Source organism: Oncorhynchus nerka, linkage group LG13 (genome assembly GCF_034236695.1).
Source record: "Oncorhynchus nerka isolate Pitt River linkage group LG13, Oner_Uvic_2.0, whole genome shotgun sequence".
Taxonomy (NCBI): domain Eukaryota; kingdom Metazoa; phylum Chordata; class Actinopteri; order Salmoniformes; family Salmonidae; genus Oncorhynchus; species Oncorhynchus nerka.
In genome coordinates, this window is record NC_088408.1 from 85,521,610 (window position 1) to 85,549,181 (window position 27,572).

Below are 27,572 nucleotides of genomic sequence, written 5' to 3' on the forward strand. Positions count from 1 at the left end.
ACCACTGTTTCCACATTCATGAAGAGATTCCTCTCTCCATGCATACCTTCGGTGGTTTCATTGTGGCTGTCAGTTGGTCTAATTTACTGACCACCATGCCTTATCTGATTGTTGTGAGTAAATTCATTTTGTTATCCCTTTACTCCATCTGTGGTTTCCCCGTTGTACAATCTTGAGACCGGTTGTAACAATACACACTGGCTTTACACAAAGTGTCATGTCATTAGTAAAGATTTAAAGTAAGGGCATAGACAGCTGCCCTGGGGATTTCCTGATTCTAGAAGAAAAAGAAACGCAAATATTAAAATGTCATACAAAGAACAGCATACATACAAATGGATAGCATACGATCATAGATTAATTTGACTATACATTTGTTTGTATGCTGTTCTTTGTATGACATTTTAATATTTGATTATTAACCAATGATATTAGGCCACTCCTGGCCATGATTACAGACACCTGTGTCTTTTGACACTATATAAACGAGTCATCCCGCAGTGTTTGTGATTATACCCTGATGAAGACAGCTTGGCTGTCGAAACGTTGGTATTACATTTTTGCATCTGAGCTCCTAGAGTGTGCGGCTCTCTTTTATTTTCAGATTTCCTGATTCTACCTGGATTATGTTGGAGAGGCTTCCATTAAAGAATACCCTCTGTGTTCTGTTAGATAGGTAACTCTTTATCCACAATATACCAGGGGGTGTAAAGTCATAACACATGTTTTTACATCAACAGACTATGATTGATAATTTCAAAAGCCACACTGAAGTCTAATAAATCAGCCCCCACAATCTTTTAATCAACAATTTATCTCAGCCAATCAGTCTTTTGTGGAAGAGCTGTGCTTGTTGAATGTCCTTCCCTATAAGCATGCTGAAAGTTTGTCTGAAATAATGACTTTTCCTTCCAAGCCTGGGTCACACTTTCTGGTAGGCTTAAATATGACAAATAGGAGTGGCAACATCGCCCGCTATTATCCTCAGTCATTTTCCATCCAAGTTGTCAGACCCCGGTGGCTAGTCATTGTTGATAGACAACAATGTTTTCAGCTGTTCCACACTCACTTTATGGAATTCAAAATTACAATGCTTGTCTTTAATAATTTGGTCAGAAATACTTGGATATGTAGTGTCAGTGTTTATTGCTGGCATGTCATGCTTGAGTTCGATAATTTTGCCAATTATTAACTTAGATGGCAATATCAGTTGGTTTTGTGATGAATGAGCCATCTGATTCAATGCTGGAGCTGAGTTTTTTTCCCGAATAATTTCATTTAAGGTACTCAAACTTCTTACTATAGTTTATCCGTTTCATAGTGTAGTTTCTTTATTTAGTATAGTCATGTCTCAATGTGTAATACGTTTGCCTTTCGTTTGTGCAGTCAGACTTATTTGCCATTCCTTTTGCCTCATCACTCTCAACCATAACATTTTCCAGTACCTCATCAATCCATGGAGATTTAAGTTTTGTCATGTTCTTAATAGGTGCATGCTTATTAGTAACTGCAGTAAGTAATTTTATGTGTCAAGTGTGGTGTCTGTTTGCTCCTCACTACACACCACGGACCAACAAATACTATTTACATCAACATAGGAATCATTACAAAACATTTTTATGACCTCTTATACACTATGTTAGGCCCATCCTTGTGAACCTAGCATATCGCTTTCAAGCACATTTCTGCAGCATTAGTTAAGATGTGATCAAAACATGTTGATCTAATTCCTGTGCTGTTTGTAACTACCTTGGTAGATTGACTGATAACCTGAACCAGGTTGCAGGCCAGTCAATATTTAAATCAACCATAACACATACATCTCTGTTGATATCATATACATTATCAAGCATTTCACACGTTACCCAGAAACTGACTGTTAGCACTTGGTGGTCTTTAGCAGCTTCTCACCAGAATTGGTTTTTGGGGAGGCCGATGAAGCTGTATTTATTCAACAGTAATTAAGGTGAGATCCTCTCTAATCTTTACAGGAATGTGGTTCTGAATATAAACAGCAACACCACCATCGGCATTTCTATCTTTTCTGTACATGTTATAACCTTGTATTGCTACCACTGTATCAAATGTATTATCTAAGTGAGTTTCAGAAAATATGAATGTCATCTGTTACTAGTAAATTATTGATATCATGAACCTTCTTTCATAAGCTACATGGTAACGTGGGCTATTTTGAACACTTTCTCTGGGATGCTTACTTATTTGTATTGCTTTACTGGGAAGCTTAGCAGAAGAGGACATGCTCATGTTATGTATTTTAGTGCAGGGTGAGCTGCACACAGTGGACTTCCTCCTAGGGCACACCGGCTCAGTGCTAACATTATACATTTGGTTCATAGGCACATGATTACTGCATACAATAGCTGTAGGATCAGCAGAGGCATTCAGGACAGAGTGACATATATTAGGTTACTTACATTGTGTATGCCAACACCCCTGGTGTAATGTACATTTGCTGAAGCGTTATGACAACTCTGCATCACAATGGTAGGGATTAACTGAGCTGGGCTTGGCAATTGATAAGTCATTGTCTTAACGCGGCCTAACGCAGCCTGTGAAAGGATCCAGGAACCCAAATTATCATATAACTTGTTTTGTTTCCAAAGGTACCGAAATGTTCAAAAGTTACACCCATTGAGCTGCAATAATCACGTTGCGAAGATAAATAATCCCGCTAAAGCATTCAAAGCCATGATTCAGATAGGGCAGAGGGCCAGAAATTATGGATATTTTGTTAAGGTCTGCTAAATAAGTTCTCTATCCATTTATTAAGCTATTCACTTTCCTTACAATAGAACATGTTTAAACCCAGACAGCTTTCAGGGAAACACTTGTGACCTTCTCTCATTGGGTTATGCCACAGAAGAAGAGCAGCCAGCAGTTAAAGCTGACATTTTTCTGTTCGGTAGACCTACCCTATCTGGTGTGGAAAGGTAGGCCTATCTTTTGAAAGTGCCATGCTCAGATGTCTCAGTTTTATTTTTTTGCAAAACAGTTACAGTTTCGTTGCAAACAAGAAACACTGATTTGGCATTGGAGAAATATATGAACACATCTCACTGTCCATTCTTCGCCTGTAATTTGTGTGGTAGTTTAAATTAAATTCTGCTAATATGTAAAATCATGTAGAATTGCTTTAAATGTTTAAAATGTTTTTTGTTTCTCAGACCTGAAATTCCGATGACAAATTAATGCAATGGTTTTACTATAAAGGAGATATTTCCACACCTACTCATGTCTACGGTTGTCTGTGAACCCACAACCTTCTGGCCACACAGCCCTCTGTGCTATCAAAACTCTTGCATTGCCCTGTAATACTTATAGGACGAAGAACAGTTTCTAAAACTGCATATCGAAGGCTCTGGTCTGTCCAAGAAGTGAGGGTAAACAGTAGACATGTTCTCTGCTATCCACTTTGTTTTAAATATTATTTTGGGTATAGGGTAGGGTCACTTGTTTTTTTTTTCAAGCATTCAGGGAGGGTTTAGGTTAAATATATTTTGCTGAAGAGAGGGCCATCCATTTTAATTTCAGAGAGGTCTGATTTTCTCCATGTAACCATTATTATAAATAACGTTGACTCCCTTACCTCTGTTGATGGTAGGTGGGCATGATTCAGCAGCCCTAGCGCCGGGAAATCAATGTTCCAATTTTGCATTCTACCCCTGGCAGGCCCAGAGAGCAAATAAAGTGCACCTATAGGCCTACCGCTGGCCAATCAGTTCAGATCACTGTGTCTGCACAGCTTCCTTGAGCCATAGTCTGTAGAAATAAGCCTCGAGCGCACAGAGACTCAATGAATACAGGCAAGAACTGCTGTTTTTATAAGTGAGTTCATGTTTAAGATGTTATTATCCAGCACTTCAACACTAGGTTCAACACTTTCATAAAATGTTAAAAAGTTTCATAAAATGTTCAACACAGTCATAAAATGTGGGTTCTCCATACTTCCACTCACACTACAAACAGCACTGCAGCTGCAATGATTGACTCCAGCAAACTGTTTCCATCAGCTTGCGTTGTTATTATTAGCGGCTTATGTCTTTAATATCAAGGAATATTTAGCTTTCTCTTGTCATTGCAATAACAACATGAATTGGTGCATGAGGCAGAAATAATGCAGTGTAACTTGAGTTTCACCATCAGCTGGAAGACTGTGTCCCCTTTTCTCAGTGAATCGTGTGAGAGAGGTAGCCTCACTGCTGTTCTCTCCCTCCCTCCCTCCCCTCAGACTGACCATCACATGCAGGCCAATTGTGACCAACTGGCCCGATTCGGTCTAATGGTGTTTTTTACATTGGACAAAAGTAGAGACTCAGAGCTAGAAAATGGTACATCAAACAGTTTTCTGGACGAAAAGTAGGGTTGATCCGAGTGTTCTGATCTAACAACAGTAGTCAAGTACCCAAGCTAACTGGTTAACATTAGCTAGCTTGCTAGCTACTTCCAGACACATGAGTGTACAGCTCAATAACCATTTTACTTGCCCTAGCAAAGCTGGTTAGGCTGTTTTTATGTTATCCAGAGTGTTGGTGACTGCAACTGTGCTGTTGGAAACAATTTAAGGACGCATTTTTTTGCCAACATTTACTGACGCCGTCCATATTCAATGGGTGTTGAGCATTCATAAATTTGTCAGTTATTCTGCGCTCTGGCACACTCAGATGACAGTGCTCTGAAATCAGAGTAAAGAGACAGAATTTACCATCTACGTCTATCGGCAGTTGTTAAAGTGACATCAAACATTCTATTGAAATAGTTACTTGCATAGTGGAGTTTTTTGTTTAGACATGTAGCTAGCTAGCTAAACAACGAACCATAATCCCAACTCATAACATTACTACCCTGCATGAACCATCAGGTACCTAACCAACCAGGTTCAATGTTAGCTAGCTAACATTAGGCTATAACTAGCAATGCAGATGACTCTGAGATACAAATAATATTACTACACAGACCATAGACTTAATGTTAGCTAGCTAGCCCGACAGCTAACATTAGCTAGCTAGCTAACAGTATTTTTAATTTAAAAATATGTATTTAACGTTATCTAGGCAAGTCAGTTAAAGAACAAATTCTTATTTACAATGACAGTGCACTTTAGCCTGAAATTAAAATGACTTTGACAAAATTAGAAACGTGTAATATCTGAAAATGTAGCTAGCTAGACTCTCTTACCCATATACATGGATGGACGCTTCTCACTCTGTCACGGATGCCATGGTTGCCCTTAGTTCGAAGATGTCATCCAGAGCCTTCTGTGTTCTCTTTTCGACTCCATCTGCGTCTTTGCAATCAAACACCAGACTTTTCTACATGTCCTTAGCTATTATGCTCTGCTTCCACTGATTTCAAAACTCGGTCCTCCAGAAAGTGGAGAGCAACACATATGCAGTTCTACTACGTGAAATGTTTAAAAAAAGCCGCGTTAGAAAGGATTACCTAGACATACTGACCAGCTCATATTACAGAAAGAAGCGTGTTACATGGCAGACCAATCCAAACTCATCTCTCGGCATGTCCATCACACTCATTATCTCAGCCAATCATGGCTAGCGGGAAGATGGCTGACTTTTTCTATGGCTAAACCAACTAATGTAATTTAACAATTTTATTTGTATTTTTAAGGCATATGAAAGTTCACATGTTCCAGACGGCATTTCTGCCAAAAAACTTTACCTTCAAATGTTGCTCCTGTGAAGTAGTGACGCATGACAAACATCTAGTTTCCTGAGATTAGTCACAATTCACAGTCTTCCACTGACATGAATGTAAGCTATTTAAAGAGTGCATGGTGGGTGGATGAATTGACAGACAAATCTATGGATATAGCCACCTATAGCCTAATTTCATCTTTCAAACAGGTAGGCCTAACTCTTATTTATTAAATGGGAAGAAATAAGCTACAACACAAAGCCCTCTTGTTGTTAGCAAAGTCTAAGTAAAATAAAAAAACAAATTATTATGCTCACTCAGCTTTGCCTCACAATTTATACTGCACATGATCTATTACCAGCATGATCATATACCTACATTTTCAAAATATAATTTCAAAATGGTCTAAGAACCACATTGGCCATAATGCAGTGATAATGTATTGGGCCTATAGCTTACTGCACAAACCTCATTGCTACAGAACTGTTAGGTTAATGTTGCATAGGCGTACGTTTTTTAAGTCATGTTTTTTTTTTACAATTCTGACCGGTCTATCTCGGCTTGCTTTTGGACTCAGAAAGTGATCTAGACTCAGAAAAGGTTTGTGACCACAGGTCTAGAACCATCTGGACACACCAGAACTGCCTATGAGTCTCTGGACTGTAGGAATAAAATGTGGGTGAGGGTGTATGTATTGGAATGGTCATATCAGTGTTATCGGCGGGAGGGCTGTGTGGTGGCCAACTCCTTAACTGTCATCCTCATCACCCTTTCACACCTTACCTTGTTGCTCTGTCAGGTCCCACGATAAAATACGAGGCTGGATCAGCTGCGCGCGCGTGTGCTGTTTTAATTACTGTGTGAGAAAATCTGGCACTGTTTTAAGGTACTGTCTCTTCATACAGTACCAGGAACAATAACTCAGTGGTCTGTTAAAAATGCTAGAACCCAGTCGTTGTGAGTTAAGCAAACTACTCCAAGCATCTTCACCAAGGCCACACATGCAGAGAAACACAACCTCTCGGCCTCTCGAAACAGACAGTATGAAAGTAATGCAAACCATTCAGACACTTTTCAGCTAGGCCACACACAAATAGATACAAGTAAACACAGTGTGTGCTGAACACATACACACACACACACACACGTAGTAACGCAGTTCACGCACAAGCTGATCACATGCCCAGTACTGACAGAGCTATAGAAGCTCTGGATGCCACTCTGACCTCCCTATAATGACAAATATAGATTGAGAATAGTTTGAACAGACACTCCCATTAAAAGCAAAGTTCCATGGTGGGTTGGTCTATTTACAGCATACAGTGAGATGGGAATATAGGGGGAGGGGAACCTATGGTTTTGGGAATGTTGGGAACAGGTGCAGATTCATAGGAACAGGTTCTTTCTGAGCATGACTGTCCTCACAATAACATGTCAATAGCACATCAACAGGCTCCCAAGTGGCACAGCGGTCAAAGGCACTGCATGAAGGAAACATACAGGAACTCAAATCCTTCTGTTCACCTGATTTAGAATTCCTCACAATCAAATGTAGACCGCATTATCTTCCAAGAGAATTCTCCTCGATTATAATCACAGCCGTATATATCCCCCCCCAAGCAGACACATCGATGGCTCTGAACGAACTTTATTTAACTCTTTGCAAACTGGAAACCATTTATCCGGAGGCTGCATTCATTGTAGCTGGGGATTTTAACAAAGCTAATCTGAAAACAAGACTCCCTAAATTTTACCAGCATATCGATTGCGCAACCAGGGGTGGTAAAACCTTGGATCATTGTTACTCTAACTTCCGCGACGCATATAAGGCCCTGACCCGCCCCCCTTTCGGAAAAGCTGACCACGACTCCATTTTGCTGATCCCTGCCTACAGGCAGAAACTAAAACAAGAGGCTCCCACGCTGAGGTCTGTCCAACGCTGGTCAGACCAAGCTGACTCCACACTCCAAGACTGCTTCCATCACGTGGACTGGGACATGTTTCGTATTGCGTCAGATGGAAATATTGACGAATACGCTGATTCGGTGTGCGAGTTCATTAGAACGTGCATCGAAGATGTCGTTCCCATAGCAACGATAAAAACATTCCCAAACCAGAAACCGTGGATTGATGGCAGCATTCGCGTGAAACTGAAAGCGCGAACCACTGCTTTTAATCAGGGCAAGGTGTCTGGTAATATGTCAGAATATAAACAATGCAGCTATTCCTCCGCAAGGCTATTAAACAAGCTAAGCGTCAGTACAGAGACAAAGTGGAATCTCAATTCAATGGCTCAGACACAAGAGGCATGTGGCAGGGTCTACAGTCAATCACGGACTACAAGAAGAAACCCAGCCCAGTCACGGACCAGGATGTCTTGCTCCCAGGCAGACTAAATAACTTTTTTGCCCGCTTTGAGGACAATACAGTGCCACTGACACGGCCTGCAACGAAAACATGCGGTCTCTCCTTCACTGCAGCCGAGGTGAGTAAGACATTTAAACGTGTTAACCCTCGCAAGGCTGCAGGCCCAGACGGCATCCCCAGCCGCGCCCTCAGAGCATGCGCAGACCAGCTGGCCGGTGTGTTTACGGACATATTCAATCAATCCCTATACCAGTCTGCTGTTCCCACATGCTTCAAGAGGGCCACCATTGTTCCTGTTCCCAAGAAAGCTAAGGTAACTGAGCTAAACGACTACCGCCCCGTAGCACTCACTTCCGTCATCATGAAGTGCTTTGAGAGACTAGTCAAGGACCATATCACCTCCACCCTACCTGACACCCTAGACCCACTCCAATTTGCTTACCGCCCAAATAGGTCCACAGACGATGCAATCTCAACCACACTGCACACTGCCCTAACCCACCTGGACAAGAGGAATACCTATGTGAGAATGCTGTTCATCGACTACAGCTCGGCATTCAACACCATAGTACCCTCCAAGCTCGTCATCAAGCTCGAGACCCTGGGTCTCGACCCCGCCCTGTGCAACTGGGTACTGAACTTCCTGACGGGCCGCCCCCAGGTGGTGAGGGTAGGCAACAACATCTCCTCCCCGCTGATCCTCAACACGGGGGCCCCACAAGGGTGCGTTCTGAGCCCTCTCCTGTACTCCCTGTTCACCCACGACTGCGTGGCCATGCACGCCTCCAACTCAATCATCAAGTTTGCGGACGACACAACAGTGGTAGGCTTGATTACCAACAACGACGAGACGGCCTACAGGGAGGAAGTGAGGGCCCTCGGAGTGTGGTGTCAGGAAAATAACCTCACACTCAACGTCAACAAAACTAAGGAGATGATTGTGGACTTCAGGAAACAGCAGAGGGAACACCCCTATCCACATCGATGGATCAGTAGTGGAGAGGGTAGCAAGTTTAAGTTCCTCGGCATACACATCACAGACAAACTGAATTGGTCCACTCACACTGACAGCGTCGTGAAGAAGGCGCAGCAGCGCCTCTTCAACCTCAGGAGGCTGAAGAAATTCGGCTTGTCACCAAAAGCACTCACAAACTTCTACAGATGCACAATCGAGAGCATCCTGGCGGGCTGTATCACCGCCTGGTACGGCAACTGCTCCGCCCTCAACCGTAAGGCTCTCCAGAGGGTAGTGAGGTCTGCACAACGCATCACCGGGGGCAAACTACCTGCCCTCCAGTACACCTACACCACCCGATGTTACAAGAAGGCCATAAAAATCATCAAGGACATCAACCACCCGAACCACTGCCTGTTCACCCCGCTATCATCCAGAAGGCGAGGTCAGTACAGGTGCATCAAAGCTGGGACCGAGAGACTGAAAAACAGCTTCTATCTCAAGGCCATCAGACTGTTAAACAGCCACCACTAACATTGAGTGGCTGCTGCCAACACACTGTCATTGACACTGACCCAACTCCAGCCACTTTGATAATGGGAATTGATGGGAAATGATGTAAATATATCACTAGCCACTTTAAACAATGCTACCTTATATAATGTTACTTACCCTACATTATTAATCTCATATGCATATGTATATACTGTACTCTAGATCATCGACTGCATCCTTATGTCACTAGCCACTTTAACTATGCCACTTTGTTTACTTTGTCTACATACTCATCTCATATGTATATACTGTACTCGATACCATCTACTGTATGCTGCTCTGTACCATCACTCATTCATATATCCTTATGTACATATTCCTTATCCCCTTACACTGTGTATAAGACAGTAGTTTTGGAATTGTTAGATTACTTGTTGGTTATCACTGCATTGTCGGAACTAGAAGCACAAGCATTTCGCTACACTCGCATTAACATCTGCTAACCATGTGTATGTGACAAATAAAATTTGATTTGATTTGATTTGATTTGATTTGCATCTCAGTGCTAGAGGTGTCACTACAGACCCTGGTTCGATCCTGAGCTGTATCACAACTAGCTGTGATCGGGAGTCCCATAGGGCTGGGGCACAATTGGCCCAGTATTGTCCTGGTTAGGGTTTGGCCTGGGTAGGCTGTAATTGTAACTAAGAATTTGTTATTAACTGACTTGCCTAGTTAAAAAATAAACACCCAACACACCCTGTTGACCATGGAACAGATAACTGTTCGACCATGTGCATCCTCTTCTGTTTCCATGGAATCCTGCAGAACCACCCACTGTGAAGTCAAAAGGGGTGTTTCATACATTCAGTGAGTGGTTGAGATGGGCCGGTGCTGACTGGTATGGACAACCGGTACAACTAATTCTCTACTGCTTGAGCCAGTATGTCTGTGAGCTCATCCTGGCATTGTCAACTAGATGGCAGTAGAAATCCAGGAATAAAATATCCATTTGAATATGAGAAACCAAGACAGAGTACAGTAGCAAGAGTTATTAGTCAAACTCCCTCACAAAAAAAACACACTAGATATAGAATAGTGGTTGTCGGTTAGAAAGAAGTCATTATTAAGAGGCAGATTGATCTCAGAAAAACTATACAACTCATCTGCTGTGGGCCTGCACATGCACATTTAGTAAGATGCTGAATCGACATTTTGCAACTCAATACTTTTTTACACTAATTATGATTTTTGAGATGTAAAAAATTATTGAACTAGAGCATCCATGTAAAAAGATCAATGTGAAATTATGCAAACAGAATAGAAATATGGTTCCAGATTTTGGCAGTCTATGCAGCACTCAACAACCAACAACTGTTATCTGCACTGACAGGCTATGTTTGAGTAATGGCACCCAACGAATCCCACACTTAACCAGGAAAGAAGGAGAGAGAGGGGGGTATAGGGGGCAGAGACATGATAATCTGAAAGCCTTTCTATGTGGGAAAAGAGACCGAAATGGAGAGAAAGAGAAAGAGTGGAGCGAAACAGAGTCGGAGAAACGGAGACAGATGGAAGGAGAGAGAGGAATATAAAGATTTATCTCCAGAGTTCCTCCTTTCACCCTCCAACAACAGGATAAAGGAAATGAGCTACTTGTCTTCGGTGAACTGACCCTTCTATCTGCCTGTGGTCCATGCAGTTCATGAATGGCAGGGTGAGCAAAAAACACACACACACACACACACACACACACACACACACACACACACACACACACACACACACACACACACACACACACACACACACACACACACACACACCTCTGCATTCTACTGTAGTGAGCTGACATTGATGAGACATAAGTGTGTGTAATAACATCTTCCATGGACTAAGTATGACAGCCAGTGAAGCTGGGTGTAACAGGTGGCTAAATGACACTCAGCAAGCTACACAATACATCTGACAGCCATTGCTATGCCCCCCCCCCCACACACACAGCCCAACAGAAGCATCTTCTGTGATGATGCCCTCAAACTTAATGACTAAGCAGTAAAGCAAAGACAGTCAATCGCAAACACTGAGAAGGCTTGGGGAATTTGGTTTGAAGGCTAAAGTGAGAGAGGAATGAGAAAAAGGATGTATGAAGAGAGGAGAGAGGTAGAGTAATAGAGGCTGGGGGATAAAAATGGAGTGAGGACAGAGATCAAGTGAGTCACAACCCTTTTACAACACTGTATATAGACATAATATGACATTTGAAATGTCTCTATTATTTTGGAACTTGTGTGAGTGTAATGTATACCGTTCACTTTTTATTGTTTATTTCGCTTTTGTTTATCCATTTCACTTGCTTTGGCAATTTAAACATATGTTTCCCATGCTAATACTGCCCCTTGAATTGAATTGAGTGAGGATAGAGAGAGAGTGATAAAAATAGAGTGCATCAAATCAATCAAATCACATTTTATTTGTAACATGGACCTAAAGAAAAATAAGAAATAAAAGTAACAAATAGCTAAAGAGCAGCAGTAAAAGAACAAGTGAGGCTATATACAGGGGGTAACGGTACAGTCAATGTGTGGGGGCACCAGTAAGTCGAGGAACTTGAGGTAATATACACTACCATTCAAAAGTTTGGGGTCACTTAGAAATGTCCTTGTTTTTGAAAGAAAAGCACATTTTTTGTCAATTAAAATAACATACAATTGATCAGAAATTCAGTGTAGACATGGTTAATGTTATAAATGACTATTGTAGCTGGAAACGGCTGAATTTTAATGGAATATCTACATAGGCGTACAGAGGCCCATTATCAACAACCATCACTTCTGTTTTCCAATGTCACGTTGTGTTAGCTAAGTTGATCATTTTCTTAAAGCTAATTGATCATTAGAAAACCCTTTTGCAATTAAGTTAGCACAGCTGAAAACTGTTGTCCTGATTAAAGAAGCAATCAAAGTGGCCTTCTATTGATCAGTTGGGTATCTGTAGCATCAGCATTTGTGAGTTCGATTACAGGCTCAAAATGTCCAGAAACAAAGAACTTTCTTCTGAAACTCATGTCTATTCTTGTTCTGAGAAATTAAGGCTATTCCATGCAAGAAATTGCCAAGAAACTGAAGATCTCGTACAACACTGTGTACTACTCCCATCACAGAACAGAGCAAATTGTCTCTAACCAGAATAGAACGAGGAGTGGGAGACCCCGGTGCACAACTGAGCAAGAGGACAAGTACATTAGAGTGTCTATTTTGAGAAACTAACGCCTCACAAGTCCTCAGTTTGCAGCTTCATTAAATAGTACCCGCAAAACACCAGAATCAAAGTTAACAGTGAAGAAAAAATAAAATCAGCCGTTTCAGCTACAATAGTCATTTACAACATTAACAATGTCTACACTGTATTTGGACAAAAAAAAAACGTTTTTCTTTCAAAAACAAGAACATTTCTACGTGACCCAACACTTTTGAATGGTAGTGTATTCATGTAGGTAGAGTTAAGTGATGCATAGATAATAACAGAGAGTAGGAGCAGCGTAAAAGGGGTGGGGGGCAATGCAAACCGCCTGGGTAGCCATTTGCTTAGATGTTCAGTAGTCTTATGGCTTGGGGGTAGAAGCTGTTTAGAAGCCTCATGGACCTAGACTTGGTGCTCCGGTACTGCTTGCCGTGCGGTAGCAGAAAGAACATCTATGACTAGGATGACTGGAGTCTTTAAGACTGGAGTCTTCCTCTCCTGGATGGCAGGAACCTTGGCCCCAGGGATGGACTGGGCCATACGCAATACCCTCTGAAGTGCCTTGCGGTCAGAGGCCGAGCAGTTGCCATACCAGGCAGTGATGCAACCAGTCAGGATGCTGTCGATGGTGCAGCTGTAGAACCTTTTGACGATCTGAGGACCCATGCCAAAATCTTTTCAGTCTCCTGAGGGGGAATAGGATTTGTCATGCCCTCTTCACAACTGTCTTGGTGTGCTTGAACCATGTTAGTTTGTTGGTGATGTGGACACCAACTTGAAGCTCTCAACCTGCTCCACTACAGCCCCGTCGATGAGAATGGGGGCTTGCTTGGTCCTCCTTTACTTGTAGTCATCTCCTTACTCTTGGTCACGTTGAGGGAGAGGTTGTTGTCCCGGCACCACACGGCCAGGTCTCTGACCTCCTCCCTATATGCTGCCTTGTCGCTGTTGGCGGTCAGGCGTACGTACCACTGTTGTGTCATCGGCAAACTTAATGATGGTGTTGGAGTCATGCCTAGCCGTGCAGTCATAAATTAACAGGGAGTACAGGAGGGGAATGAGCACGCACCCCTGAGGGGGCCCCGTGTTGAGGACCAGTGTGGCAGATGTGTTGTTACCTAACCTTACCACCTGGGGTCGGCCCGTAAGGAAGTCCAGGATCCAGTTGTGTTTAGTGTTTAATCCCAGGGTCCTTAGCTTAAATAGCCTTCTAACATAGAATCCTTTTGTCCAGGTGGGAAAGGGCAGTGTGAAGTGCAATAGCGATTGCATCATCTGTGGATCTGTTGGGGTGGTATGCACATTGGAGTGGGTCTAGGGTTTCTGGGATAATAGTGTTGATGTGAGCCGTGACCAGCCTTTCAAGGCAATTCATTGCTACAGAGTGCTATGGGTCGGTAGTCATTTAGGCAGGTTACCTTAGTGTTCTTGGGCACAGGGACTATGGTGGTCTGCTTGAAACATGTTGGCATTATAGACTCAGTGAGGGAGAGGTTGAAAATGTCAGTGAAGACACTTGGTCAGCGTGTGCTTGGTCAGCACGTGCCAGTTGGTCAGCGCGTGCTTGGAGTACACGTCCTGGTAATCTGTCTGGCCCTGCGGCCTTGTGAATGTTGACCTGCTTAAAAGCCTTACTCACATCGGCTGCGGAGAGTGTGATCACACAGTCGTCCGGAACAGCTGATGCTCTCTCGCATGTTTCAGTGTTACTCTCTTCCAAGCGAGCATAGACGTCATTTAGCACATCTGGTAGGCACGTGTCACTGGGTAGCTCACGGCTGTGCTTCCCTTTGTAGTCTGTAATAGTTTGCAGGCCCTGCCACATTCGAAGAGCGTCATAGTCGGTGTAGTACGATTCGCTCTTAGTCCTGTATTGAGGCTTTGCCTGTTTGATGGTTCATCGGAGGGCATAGAGGGATTTCTTATATACTTCTGGTTTAGAGTCCCGCTCCTTGAAAGCGGCAGCTCTACCCTTTCGCTCAGTGTTGATGTTGCTGTAATCCATGGTTTCTGGTTGGGTATGTACGCACAGTCACTGTGGGGACGACGTTATCGATGCGCTTATTGATGAAGCCAGTGACTGATCTGGTGTACTCCTCAAATGGAAGAATCCTGGAACATATTCCAGTCTGTGCTAGCAAAACAGTCCTTTAGTTGATGTGTGTGTGTGTGTGTGTGTGGGAGAGAGAGAGCAGGGCAGAGAGAGACAGAAAGAGAGAGAGTCTGTGCGTGCCTGTGGGTGTTTGTGTGTGTCAGGGCTGACTGAATCCTGTCAGTGCTGGAGGCTGATAGGTGCTTTAATTCCGCCTGTCGCTGCCGATGTGGGAGGGGCCAGTCTGACAGGCCGATTCTTTACCTGTCACCACTCCCAAGGTGTGATGGTTAATCTGTAGAGCTGCCTCTCCATCTTACACACACACAAACACGAACACACACACACACACACACACACACTTGGCTAGACCGATTCCGTGACGCCGCCAACCATGGTTCAATGCTCAGAGACAACCTGTCAATCGATCACACATCACTCCCGCCCCTGTTCGACCTGAAAATAAATGTCTGTCAGTCTCAAGGGCCGTGATAGGCTGATTGGCTCTGTCAATCAAGGCTTCAGACCAGGGCAGATCAATGGCAGCCTTGAGCTTGCTGTGTTTTTTTATGCTGTCACAAGAACTTTGATGCATTGAGCACGTACTATCCCAGATCATGTACTATCCCAGTAAATAATACGTCTGACAACATTTGATTTTAGGGTGAACATATACATTTAGTCCAAGGTGGGACTTGGTAAAACGTGGTAATGTGGTAAAAGCCACATATGTAACGTGGTAGCCCCAACAACTGGCATTGCAATAAGAGGCACATTGATGGGGCGAACACTCCAGTGCACAATTCCAGAAACATACAGTTTCTGGAAATTTGCAGGCAAGTGTCCACCGTGAATGACCCTGCACACGTCACTTATATCTCTGACAACAGACCACTTTTGTGTGCGGACGTGCACAGGCTTGTACAATATATGTCCTGAAAAAAGTTCAGTAAATCCCCTGACCGACCACACACGTCCAACCATGTACCGTGAGACATCTCCGTCCACATCCGCCCATGTCTCTACCATTAATGTCAGTAAATGGCCGTGCACTTGCTCAAGGCTGCACAGGCATATTCGCCACCACTGAATGCTAATGTTTGTCATTGCTAGCTTGCCTTAGTGGCTGTCACTAGTATATTAACAACACAATTCATTATTAAAATAATGAATTACAATGAATTATGAATACATTAATAAATTATGTAATACCTTTTTGGTTATGTTATTAATATTAGACATCAGGGTTCTTACACCTTTTCATATTTTTTTTTAGCACCACTAACAAGGTATTCCCAGCACCTCACAACATCCCTATACTATACTATATTATGCTATCGCTAAACATGTCTTAGTTCCTTGAATAAAACACACAAATCCACTTAATCACTTCTTGAAGGATGATAATTCATTTCAGTAGAGCAGGAGAAAGTGATTAATAGTGTCTGCATTTAGTGTAAGCAGGGCCCGTGAAGCCTCGACCTGGGCCAAACTGGATGACTCTTGTCAGTATTCTGCTTGATTATTATAATTTTTTTAACGTTTATTCATCTTTAAATTTCGAATGTGGTGCTTACCTGCTTAAATGGGTGTAAACAGGTAAGCACCAGATGAAAGAGCCTATTTAAAATGTTTTCAAAAGAATCCAGCACTGTACTGACAGCAGTCATCCAGCTTGGCCCAGGGTGAGCCTCCATTGGAGTTACTGTGGTGCTATAGTGTTGAGGGTTGAGAGATCCATGGGATCTAGGTTGCTTTGACAAAAACTCCCAGACATGATCCTTGTGGCTCGCCAAGTAGCTCTGGTCCCTCTCCAAGCGGAACTGTAGTTTAGAGTGAGCATCTTACTCCGGAAGTAAGGGGGCTTGATGAACCACACTGGTTTGCCGTATTGAAGGCCATCCTCCTCATGGCTCATCAGGTCAACATAAACTCCTGTCCAAATGTATTTCTCATTGTTTGCAACACCCTCGACGGTGCATCCAGAAGCAAAAAACAAAGAGAGCAATAGAACACAGTAAACAAATGCATCAGGCTCAAGTTATGCATATTCATATAATTCAAGTTTGAATATTACTTTAAAGCCCCACAAACCCTAGATTGTCAGCTAATCTGACATACGGAATTGATTTAAGATTGTCATACTATTGATCATTTAGCTATTTTATTTAGTATTTTAGGACTCCTTTAGGTATCAACAAAATATATAAAAAAATGTATTGATAAAATATTGATTTTGGCCATTAATACTAAACCCATAGAAACACATTGAATAACACATTCATACATGGCAAAAAGGACAGTCAAAACATAAATCATAAGAAACAAAGGTTTTGAAGTGTCTGTCCTAAATCTTGGATATATTAAAAAAGCTCAGGAAATATATGTATATACAGTAGTTTTTAACACATATTCAACCCCTCATTTTCATGAGAATTAGTTTTCTACATACAGATGTTTACGTGAGACGAATGATTTTTGGGATGTCATCCAACACAAAAAAAACATATCTCTAGCTTAAACTGACTGATCACCTACAAACACCTACCCAAAGGTCATTATAATCCAATGGGATATGCTACAAGTTATGCATTTGATACTGGCAGTGCACAGAGCTACAGGCATGTAGACTAAAGTAGGACACAGAATCTTTGCCAAACGTGCACTTAGCTCATGATTACTATTATTTTCAGTAAAACAGTTAATGCAGTTCTGCACAGAGGCAGTTAGTGTTCCAACAAAGTACAGCAATCGGTAATTAATAATGGAACTATGGGGGCTATAACAGCCACTCTAGACCAGGTGGGTGGAATTCAATGTCTGTTTTCATTCTAGTCTTTTAGACTGAAATGTATAACTTGAAACATGTAATAGGGAAATGTATTGTAACGGCAGATCTCCTCTTCGCCTGAAGAGGATAAGGATCGGACCAAGATGCAGCGTGGTAAGTGTTCATGACGATATTTTAATAAATACAAATGAACACTCGAACAAAAACATTAAACGATAACGTGAAATCTACAACAACCGAAACAGTACCGTGTGGCGACAAACACGGAAACAAACACCCACAAACCAACAGTGAAACCCAGGCTACCTAAGTATGATTCTCAATCAGAGACAACTAACGACACCTGCCTCTGATTGAGAACCATACTAGGCCGAAACAGAAACCAAACATAGAAAAACAAACACAGACTGTCCACCCCAACTCACGCCCTGACCATACTAAATAAAGACAAAACAAAGTAAATAAAGGTCAGAACGTGACATGTATGCACTTTGTATTCCAAAGACCAGGAGAAATACAGGAGTAATAAACCAAGTCTTACACAGAAGCTACTTGTACAAAAAGGCTGACATTATTTATCCTTTGACGACACTTCTTTGAATATATGTCTCCAAGATTGTGTCCCCTATGTTTTCAGGTAAACCTGAGAGATGCGCCCGCCTCACAATCTCGTAATAGGTGGTACAACAACGTGCAATGGATATAAGCAAATTGTAAATTTATGTTGTTTTGGTGGCAGGACACCGGTGCATCACCTTGCTATTGTCTGTAAAAAGTGCATTAAGCATACCTTTGAGAGTTTAACTATTTTCCTCCTGCACAACCTTGTCTCACTAGATGTGTATAGTAGTTGCGAAATAATTCACCCTTGTTGGCATTTTTCCTATTTTGTTGCCTTACAACCTACCACTTTAAAGATGCAAAATATTTTTGGGGTGAAACAAACAAGAAATATGTGTGTATAAGTATTCACCCCCACAAAGTCAATACTTTGTAGAGCCACCTTTTGCAGCAATAACAGCAGCAAGTCTCTTGGAGTGTGTCTCCATAAGCGTGGCACATCTGGCCACTGGAATTTTTGCCCATTCTTCAAGGAAAAACTGCTACAGCTCCTTCCATTTGGATGGGTTCCGTTGTTGTACAGCAATCTTTAAGTCATACCACAGATTCTAAATTGGATTGAGGTCTGGGCTTTGACTAGGCCATTCCAAGACATTTTAATGTTTTCCCTTAAACCACTGAGTGTTGCTTTAGCAGTATTCTTAGGGCCATTGTCCTGCTGGAAGGTGAACCTCCATCCCAGTCTAAAAACTTCAGAAGACTGAAACAGGTTTCCCTTAAGAATTCCCCTGTATTTAGCACCATCCGTCATTCCTTCAATTCTGACCAGTTTCCCAGTCCCTGCCGATGAAAAACATCCCCACAGCATGATCCTGCCACGGATGGTGTTCTCGGGGTGATGAAAGGTGTTGGGTTTGTGCCAGACATAGCATTTTCCTTGATGGCCAAAAAGCTACATTTTTGTCTTATCTGACCAGAGAACCTTCTTCAATATGTTTGGGGACACTCCCACATGCCTTTTGGCGAACACCAAACGTTTTTGCTCATTTTTTTCTTTAAGCAATGGCTTTTTTTCTAGCCACTCTTCCATAAAGCCCAGCTCTGTGGAGTGTACGGCTTAAAGTGGTCCTATGGACAGATGCTCCAATCGCTGCTGTGGAGCTTTGCAGCTCCTTCAGGGTTATCTTTGGTCTCTTTGTTGTCTCTCTGATTAATGCACTCCTTATATGGTCCGTGAGTTTTGGTGGGCGGCCCTCTCTTGGCAGGTTTGTTGTGGTACCATATTCTTTCCATTTTTCAATAACGGATTTAATGGTGTTCCGTGGCATGTTCAAAGTTTCAGATATTTTTTTATAACCCAACCCTGATCTGTTCTTCTCCACAACTTTGTCCCTGACCTGTTTGGAGAGCTCCTTGGTCTTCATGGTGCCACTTGCTTGGTGGTGCCGCTTGCTGAGTGGTGTTACAGACTCTGTTGCCTTTCAGAACAGGTGTATATATACTGAGATCATGTGACACTTAGATTGCACACAGGTGAACTTTATTTGACTAATTATGTAACTTCTGAAGCCTCTCCTTTTTCGTGCAGTGCTCGGTGGTCGACGTCACCGGTCTTCTAGCCATCATTGATCCATTTTTCATTTTCCATTAGTTTTGTCTTGTCTTCCTACACACCTGGTTTCAATCCCATTCATTACCTGTTGTGTATTTAACCCTCTGTTTCCCCTTATGTCTTTGTCAGAGATTGTTTGTAATTTCAGTGTTTTGTATTGGTGCGCGACGGGTCCTTGTACCCACTTTGTTTTATTGTTACATTTAGTGTTGGAGTTATGTTTAGTTTATTGTTATTAATAACTCCATTACAATCAGTTGGATTATCCTGCTCCTGACTTCCCTGCCACCTATACACACGACTCTGACATACAGGTTGTAATGGAACAAAATAGGAAGAACACCAAGGGGGATGACAACTTTTGCAAGGCACTGTACGTAGCTATGACACCCATTGAATGGGCAACAACAATACATCTCATTCACTCTATTTATATAGTGCTAATTGTACAAGCAAATTGTAGATGACGCCTGTGTATTAAATGTAAAAAAAAACATGAGCAGTTAGCTAACAACAACATAAGCTAGCTAGAAGTATGACATGGTAGGCTAGCTAGCACCTAATGCTGAGCTAGCTAACCTTAGTAGTTAGCAATTAGCAATTAGACCGTAAGATACAATTTTCATGAAATGTACATTTCTAAAATACATAGAATTTGCATGGTTCATATGTACACATGTAAATACACTTAATTTGAGCCATTCTTTGTAAAAACGTTTAAGAGAAAATATTTACAGAAATAAAAATCTCCAAAGACACCATCTTGTTCTCATTAGCTTAGTTTGCTCACTCATTTTCACTCTGTCAAAATACTTAAATGATGCATTAAAATGAACAGAAAACTGTTTAGATAAATATGTTCTCTAGATTTTGAAAATGAAACCATACTTATAAATGTTACAAATGGAAACAGCCTGTTACGTGACTTCCCCTTTTGGATGTTAACAATGCGACCGTCCATCTTAACTCCTCCTCCACATTTATTTAATTGTTTCTATAGTGCAAAAGAGAACCTCCGTCGACAGTTATTTTTTATTCTCGTCAAGCCCAGTATATAAGGGATCTCGTTTCAGGCATTATTTTAGGTTAACCTGTTGCCTCTACCTGGGACGCTTGCGTCCCAACTAGAGCTCTGGAAATGCAAATGCGCTACGCTAAATGCTAATAGTATTAGTTAAAACTCAAAAGTTCATTAAAATACACATGCAGGGTATCAAATTAAAGCTACACTCGTTGCGAATCCAGGCAACAAGTCACATTTTTAAAATGCTTTTCGGCGACAGCATGAGAAGCTATTATCTGATAGCATGCACCAATACACTACAACAGAAAAGCACAGCAGGGGACGTAAACAAAATAATTAGCATTTCGGCGTTACACAAACCGCACAATAAAATAGAAAACAGTCATTACCTTTCACCATCTTCTTTGTTGGCACTCCTAGATGTCCCATAAACACTATTGGGTCTTTATTTCGATTAAATCGGGCCATATAAAGCCAAGATATCGTTATATGTAGACTGTGTGATAAACGAAAAAAACAGCGATTTCACAACGTAACGTCATTTTTTAAAATTCAAAAAGTAGACGATAAACTTTCACAAAACACTTCGAAATACGTTTGTAATGCTACTTTAGGTATTAGTAAACGTTAATAAGCGATAAAAATCATCCGTAGGCGATGTAAATATCATTAGCTGTCGTCTTGGAAAAAATTTCAGGAGAGAGCTCTTCCGGGATGATCTGGGCGGAGACCGGAGGTAAGTCGTGCCCCTCTTTCGGTTCAACCAAGAATCAAAGATGATTCAATTCACAAGACTCTAGACAACATGGGGATGCTGTGGGAGTTGAATGCTCGGTCTTATCTAATTCGGCTCACTGTTAACAATTGCTGGAAGTGGCGCAAGGATATTTATTTCCACTTTCTGTGATCAGGTTTTCCTGCGCTTTCCGATGTAACGCACGTTATGTAATAGCCACAGTCGTGATTTAACCAGTTTTAAAAACGTCCGAGGGTTTCCTATCCACACATTCTAACCATATGAACGTACTATATTCCTGGCATGAGTAGCAGGGCGCTGAAATGTTGCGCGATTTTTAACAAAATGTTCAAAAAAGTAGAGGGTCGACTGAAGAGGTTAATAACATGGTAACAGCCACATATTTTCTTCAGCATCCAACTGAGCATCTACTGACTTCATGCCCTCAGACAGGCCATATGCCCTCTGTCAGAAACCATAATCTCTCACTAACAGTAGTGTTCAGCAGCTCAACATCGCTTCATATGTCCTTCCTGTTCTGCTTTTTTCCAGTGTCTATATGTGATTGCCACTCATCCTTTTGCCAATTGTATGTTTTCTATTTGAGCAGGCAGGGAAAATATTTCACTCAGAAGGTGTGTGCATGTGGGTTGTGTGCCACTCGATCACTCACTCCACCGGCCAGGGGAACAAGGGATGGTTTTGTCCTCCGGCCAGGAAGAGAAAGAGATGAGCTCTCCCTCGCTACTTTCATTCCACTGTCATCTCTCCTCCTGCTAGCCCCGTTAGTTTAGATATGACACGTTTCAAACTGACAGTAAATCACTTCCACTTCCTGTCATAGATTGAGGTGTGTGTGGGTGTGCGTGTGTATGCGTGTGTGTGTGTGAGAGAGAGAGAGAGAGAGAGAGCGCAATATGTAGTAGGAAAGCATGTGGTAAATCTGGAAACAGGAAACTAAATATAAAAAAGATAAGGGAAAGATAAAAAAAAAGTAATAATCCAAACAGAGATCTGATCATGTAGTGGTCATTAAGTGAGAGAGTAGCCAATTAATGTGAATGCAGGAAAGGGGACATGTGAACACTTTGGAAAAGTGGAAAGCAGTAGGGAGCTAAACAGAATTGTGTGTGTGTGTGTGTGATTGCTGAAAAGTAGCACAGTCCACTTTGAGGGCCGGTGCAGGTGGCTCCTGCTTGGACAGGTTATTTTATTTTGTGTGTGTATGTGCACACTATAATGATGATGATTAGAGAGATATACTCAGTCCCGTTTATACTTTAATGCTCAGCCACTCCAGCTGTCTCTTTCAACAGGCCTTTACATAACTAAACACATGCACTCAGGCCAACACTGGTGAATGAAGAAGATATCGTTGAGATTTCCTCTGCGTCTCATGCAAGCTGTGTTGGACTATCTCTGCTCCAAAAGAAGAGGAGGGATGGGATGGAGGGAAGATAATAATGGTTTTGAATTAATTTTGAATGAATGGTTTTGAATGAATTGGGCTAAGATTTGTATAAAGGAGAGGAGTTGTAATGTTTGAACCTAAAATCTCAAATTTAAAGAAATGATGGACTGTTGTTTCTCTTTGCTTTTTTGAGCTTGCCATAATATGGACCAAATAGGGCTATCCTCTTTATACCACCACTACCTTGTCACAACACAACTGATTGGCTCAAATGCATTAAGAAGGAAAGAAATTCCACAAATGAACCTTTAACAAGGCACACCTGTTAATTGAAATGCATTCCAGGTGACTCCCTCATGAAGCTGGTTGAGAGAATGTTAAGAATGTGCAACGATGTCATCAAGACAAAAGGTGGCTGTTAAAATATATTTTGATGTGATTTTTTTACAAGAAAATATATAGTATTTTTTCTTTCTTTCTCCAAAAATAATAACAGTTGGGACTATAATGATGTTATAAACCATTGTACATTACTTTAACAAAGCAAATTGTTCAACCCTTCTGTAGTCTTAACATTCTGTATACTCCCCTTGTCCTAAGGGTAAAAAATTACCCGTTTTCAATAAACCCATAAAATAAAGCAGCTTAATTGAACTTTAAACCCCAAATCTATTTTGCGTGTAGAAACAGCCCGTCATTCATCACACACTTTGTGAAAATCTGAGTTTTGCCTCTTCACAATGCAGAAAGACTGCATTTAATCAGTGAACACCACTCGTTTTTATTGCAACACACCTGTCATACATTTTTTTTGTTACTAAAGTAGAGGTTTATTATTGTTAAAGGTCTGCATAGGTGTATACATTCATTTTTTAGCACGTGTTTAGCCTAAGAAAGTAGCAGAAATGTGCAAAAGTAGTTTTGAATGCATTTTATTGAAAGAAAACAATAACAGTCTTGAACGTTTTTAGCAACATTACATTTACATTTAAGTCATTTAGCAGACGCTCTTATCCAGAGCGACTTACAAATTGGTGCGTTCACCTTATGACATCCAGTGGAACAGCCACTTTATAATAGTGCATCTAAATCTTTTAAGGGGGTGAGAAGGATACTTTATCCTATCCTAGGTATTCCTTAAAGAGGTGGGGTTTCAGGTGTCTCCGGAAGGTGGTGATTGACTCCGCTGTCCTGGCGTCGTGAGGGAGTTTGTTCCACCATTGGGGGGCCAGAGCAGCGAACAGTTTTGACTGGGCTGAGCGGGAACTGTACTTCCTCAGTGGAAGGGAGGCGAGCAGGCCAGAGGTGGATGAACGCAGTGCCCTTGTTTGGGTGTAGGGCCTGATCAGAGCCTGGAGGTACTGAGGTGCCGTTCCCTCACAGCTCCGTAGGCAAGCACCATGGTCTTGTAGCGGATGCGAGCTTCAACTGGAAGCCAGTGGAGGGAGCGGAGGAGCGGGGTGACGTGAGAGAACTTGGGAAGGTTGAACACCAGACGGGCTGCGGCGTTCTGGATGAGTTGTAGGGGTTTAATAGCACAGGCAGGGAGCCCAGCCAACAGCGAGTTGCAGTAATCCAGACGGGAGATGACAGGTGCCTGGATTAGGACCTGCGCCGCTTCCTGTGTGAGGCAGGGTCGTACTCTGCGGATGTTGTAGAGCATGAACCTGCAGGAACGGGCCACCGCCTTGATGTTAGTTGAGAACGACAGGGTGTTGTCCAGGATCACGCCAAGGTTCTTAGCGCTCTGGGAGGAGGACACAATGGAGTTGTCAACCGTGATGGCGAGATCATGGAACGGGCAGTCCTTCCCCGGGAGGAAGAGCAGCTCCGTCTTGCCGAGGTTCAGCTTGAGGTGGTGATCCGTCATCCACACTGATATGTCTGCCAGACATGCAGAGATGCGATTCGCCACCTGGTCATCAGAAGGGGGAAAGGAGAAGATTAATTGTGTGTCGTCTGCATAGCAATGATAGGAGAGACCATGTGAGGTTATGACAGAGCCAAGTGACTTGGTGTATAGCGAGAATAGGAGAGGGCCTAGAACAGAGCCCTGGGGACGCCAGTGGTGAGAGCGCGTGGTGAGGAGACAGATTCTCGCCACGCCACCTGGTAGGAGCGACCTGTCAGGTAGGACGCAATCCAGCGTGGGCCGCGCTGGAGATGCCCAACTCGGAGAGGGTGGAGAGGAGGATCTGATGGTTCACAGTAATCGAAGGCAGCCGATAGGTCTAGAAGGATGAGAGCAGAGGAGAGAGAGTTAGCTTTAGCAGTGCGGAGGGCCTCCGTGATACAGAGAAGAGCAGTCTCAGTTGAATGACTAGTCTTGAAACCTGACTGATTTGGATCAAGAAGGTCATTCTGAGAGAGATAGCGGGAGAGCTGGCCAAGGACGGCACGTTCAAGAGTTTTGGAGAGAAAAGAAAGAAGGGATACTGGTCTGTAGTTGTTGACATCGGAGGGATCGAGTGTAGGTTTTTTCAGAAGGGGTGCAACTCTCGCTCTCTTGAAGACAGAAGGGACGTAGCCAGCGGTCAGGGATGAGTTGATGAGCGAGGTGAGGTAAGGGAGAAGGTCTCCGGAAATGGTCTGGAGAAGAGAGGAGGGAATAGGGTCAAGCGGGCAGGTTGTTGGGCGGCCGGCCGTCACAAGACGCGAGATTTCATCTGGGAGAGAGGGGAGAAAGAGGTCAGAGCACAGGGTAGGGCAGTGTGAGCAGAACCAGCGGTGTCGTTTTGACTTAGCAAACGAGGATCGGATGTCGTCGACCTTCTTTTCAAAATGGTTGACGAAGTCATCTGCAGAGAGGGAGGAGGGGGAGGGGGAGGAGGATTCAGGAGGGAGGAGAAGGTGGCAAAGAGCTTCCTAGGGTTAGAGGCAGATGCTTGGACTTTAGAGTGGTAGAAAGTGGCTTTAGCAGCAGAGACAGAAGAGGAAAATGTAGAGAGGAGGGAGTGAAAGGATGCCAGGTCCGCAGGGAGGCGAGTTTTCCTCCATTTCCGCTCGGCTGCCCGGAGCCCTGTTCTGTGAGCTCGCAATGAGTCGTCGAGCCACGGAGCAGGAGGGGAGGACCGAGCCGGCCTGGAGGATAGGGGACATAGAGAATCAAGGGATGCAGAAAGGGAGGAGAGGAGGGTTGAGGAGGCAGAATCAGGAGATAGGTTGGAGAAGGTTTGAGCAGAGGGAAGAGATGATAGGATGGAAGAGGAGAGAGAGTAGGGGGAGAGAGAGAGCGAAGATTGGGACGGCGCGATACCATCCGAGTAGGGGCAGTGTGGGAAGTGTTGGATGAGAGCAAGAGGGAAAAGGATACAAGGTAGTGGTCGGAGACTTGGAGGGGAGTTGCAGTGAGGTTAGTGGAAGAACAGCATCTAGTAAAGATGAGGTCGAGCGTATTGCCTGCCTTGTGAGTAGAGGGGAAGGTGAGAGGGTGAGGTCAAAAGAGGAGAGGAGTGGAAAGAAGGCAGAGAGGAATGAGTCAAAGGTAGACGTGGGGAGGTTAAAGTCGCCCAGAACTGTGAGAGGTGAGCCATCCTCAGGAAAGGAGCTTATCAAGGCATCAAGCTCATTGATGAACTCTCCGAGGGAACCTGGAGGGCGATAAATGATAAGGATGTTAAGCTTGAAAGGGCTGGTAACTGTGACAGCATGGAATTCAAAGGAGGCGATAGACAGATGGGTAAGGGGAGAAAGAGAGAATGACCACTTGGGAGAGATGAGGATCCCGGTGCCACCACCCCGCTGACCAGAAGCTCTCGGGGTGTGCGAGAACACGTGGGCGGACGAAGAGAGAGCAGTAGGAGTAGCAGTGTTATCTGTGGTGATCCATGTTTCCGTCAGTGCCAAGAAGTCGAGGGACTGGAGGGAGGCATAGGCTGAGATGAACTCTGCCTTGTTGGCCTGCAGATCGGCAGTTCCAGAGGCTACCGGAGACCTGGAACTCCACGTGGGTCGTGCGCTGGGACCACCAGATTAGAGTGGCCGCGGCCACGCGGTGTAATATAGTAATGTAGGGTATGTAAACATTATATTAAGTAGCATTGTTTAAAGTGGCTAGTGATATATTTTCCATCAATTTCCATCAATTCCCATTATTAAAGTGGCTGGAGTTGAGTCAGTGTGTTGGCAGAAACCACTCAATGTTAGTGCTCAATGTTAGTGCTCCTCCTGAGGTTGAAGAGGCGCTGCTGCGCCTTCTTCACAACGCTGTCTGTGTGGGTGGACCAATTCAGTTTGTCTGTGATGTGTACGCCGAGGAACTTAAAACTTACTACCCTCTCCACTACTGTCCCATTGCTGTGGATAGGGGGGTGATCCCTCTGCTGTTTCCTGAAGTCCACAATCATCTCCTTAGTTTTGTTGACGTTGAGTGTAAGGTTATTTTCCTGACACCACACTCCGAGGGCCCTCACCTCCTCCCTGTAGGTTGTCTCGTCGTTGTTGGTAATAAAGCCTACCACTGTAGTGTCGTCTGCAAACTTGATGATTGAGTTGGAGGCGTGCATGGCCACACAGTCGTGGGTGAACAGGGAGTACAGGAGAGGGCTCAGAACGCACCCTTGTGGGGCCCCAGTGTTGAGGATCAGCAGGGTGGAGATGTTGTTACCTACCC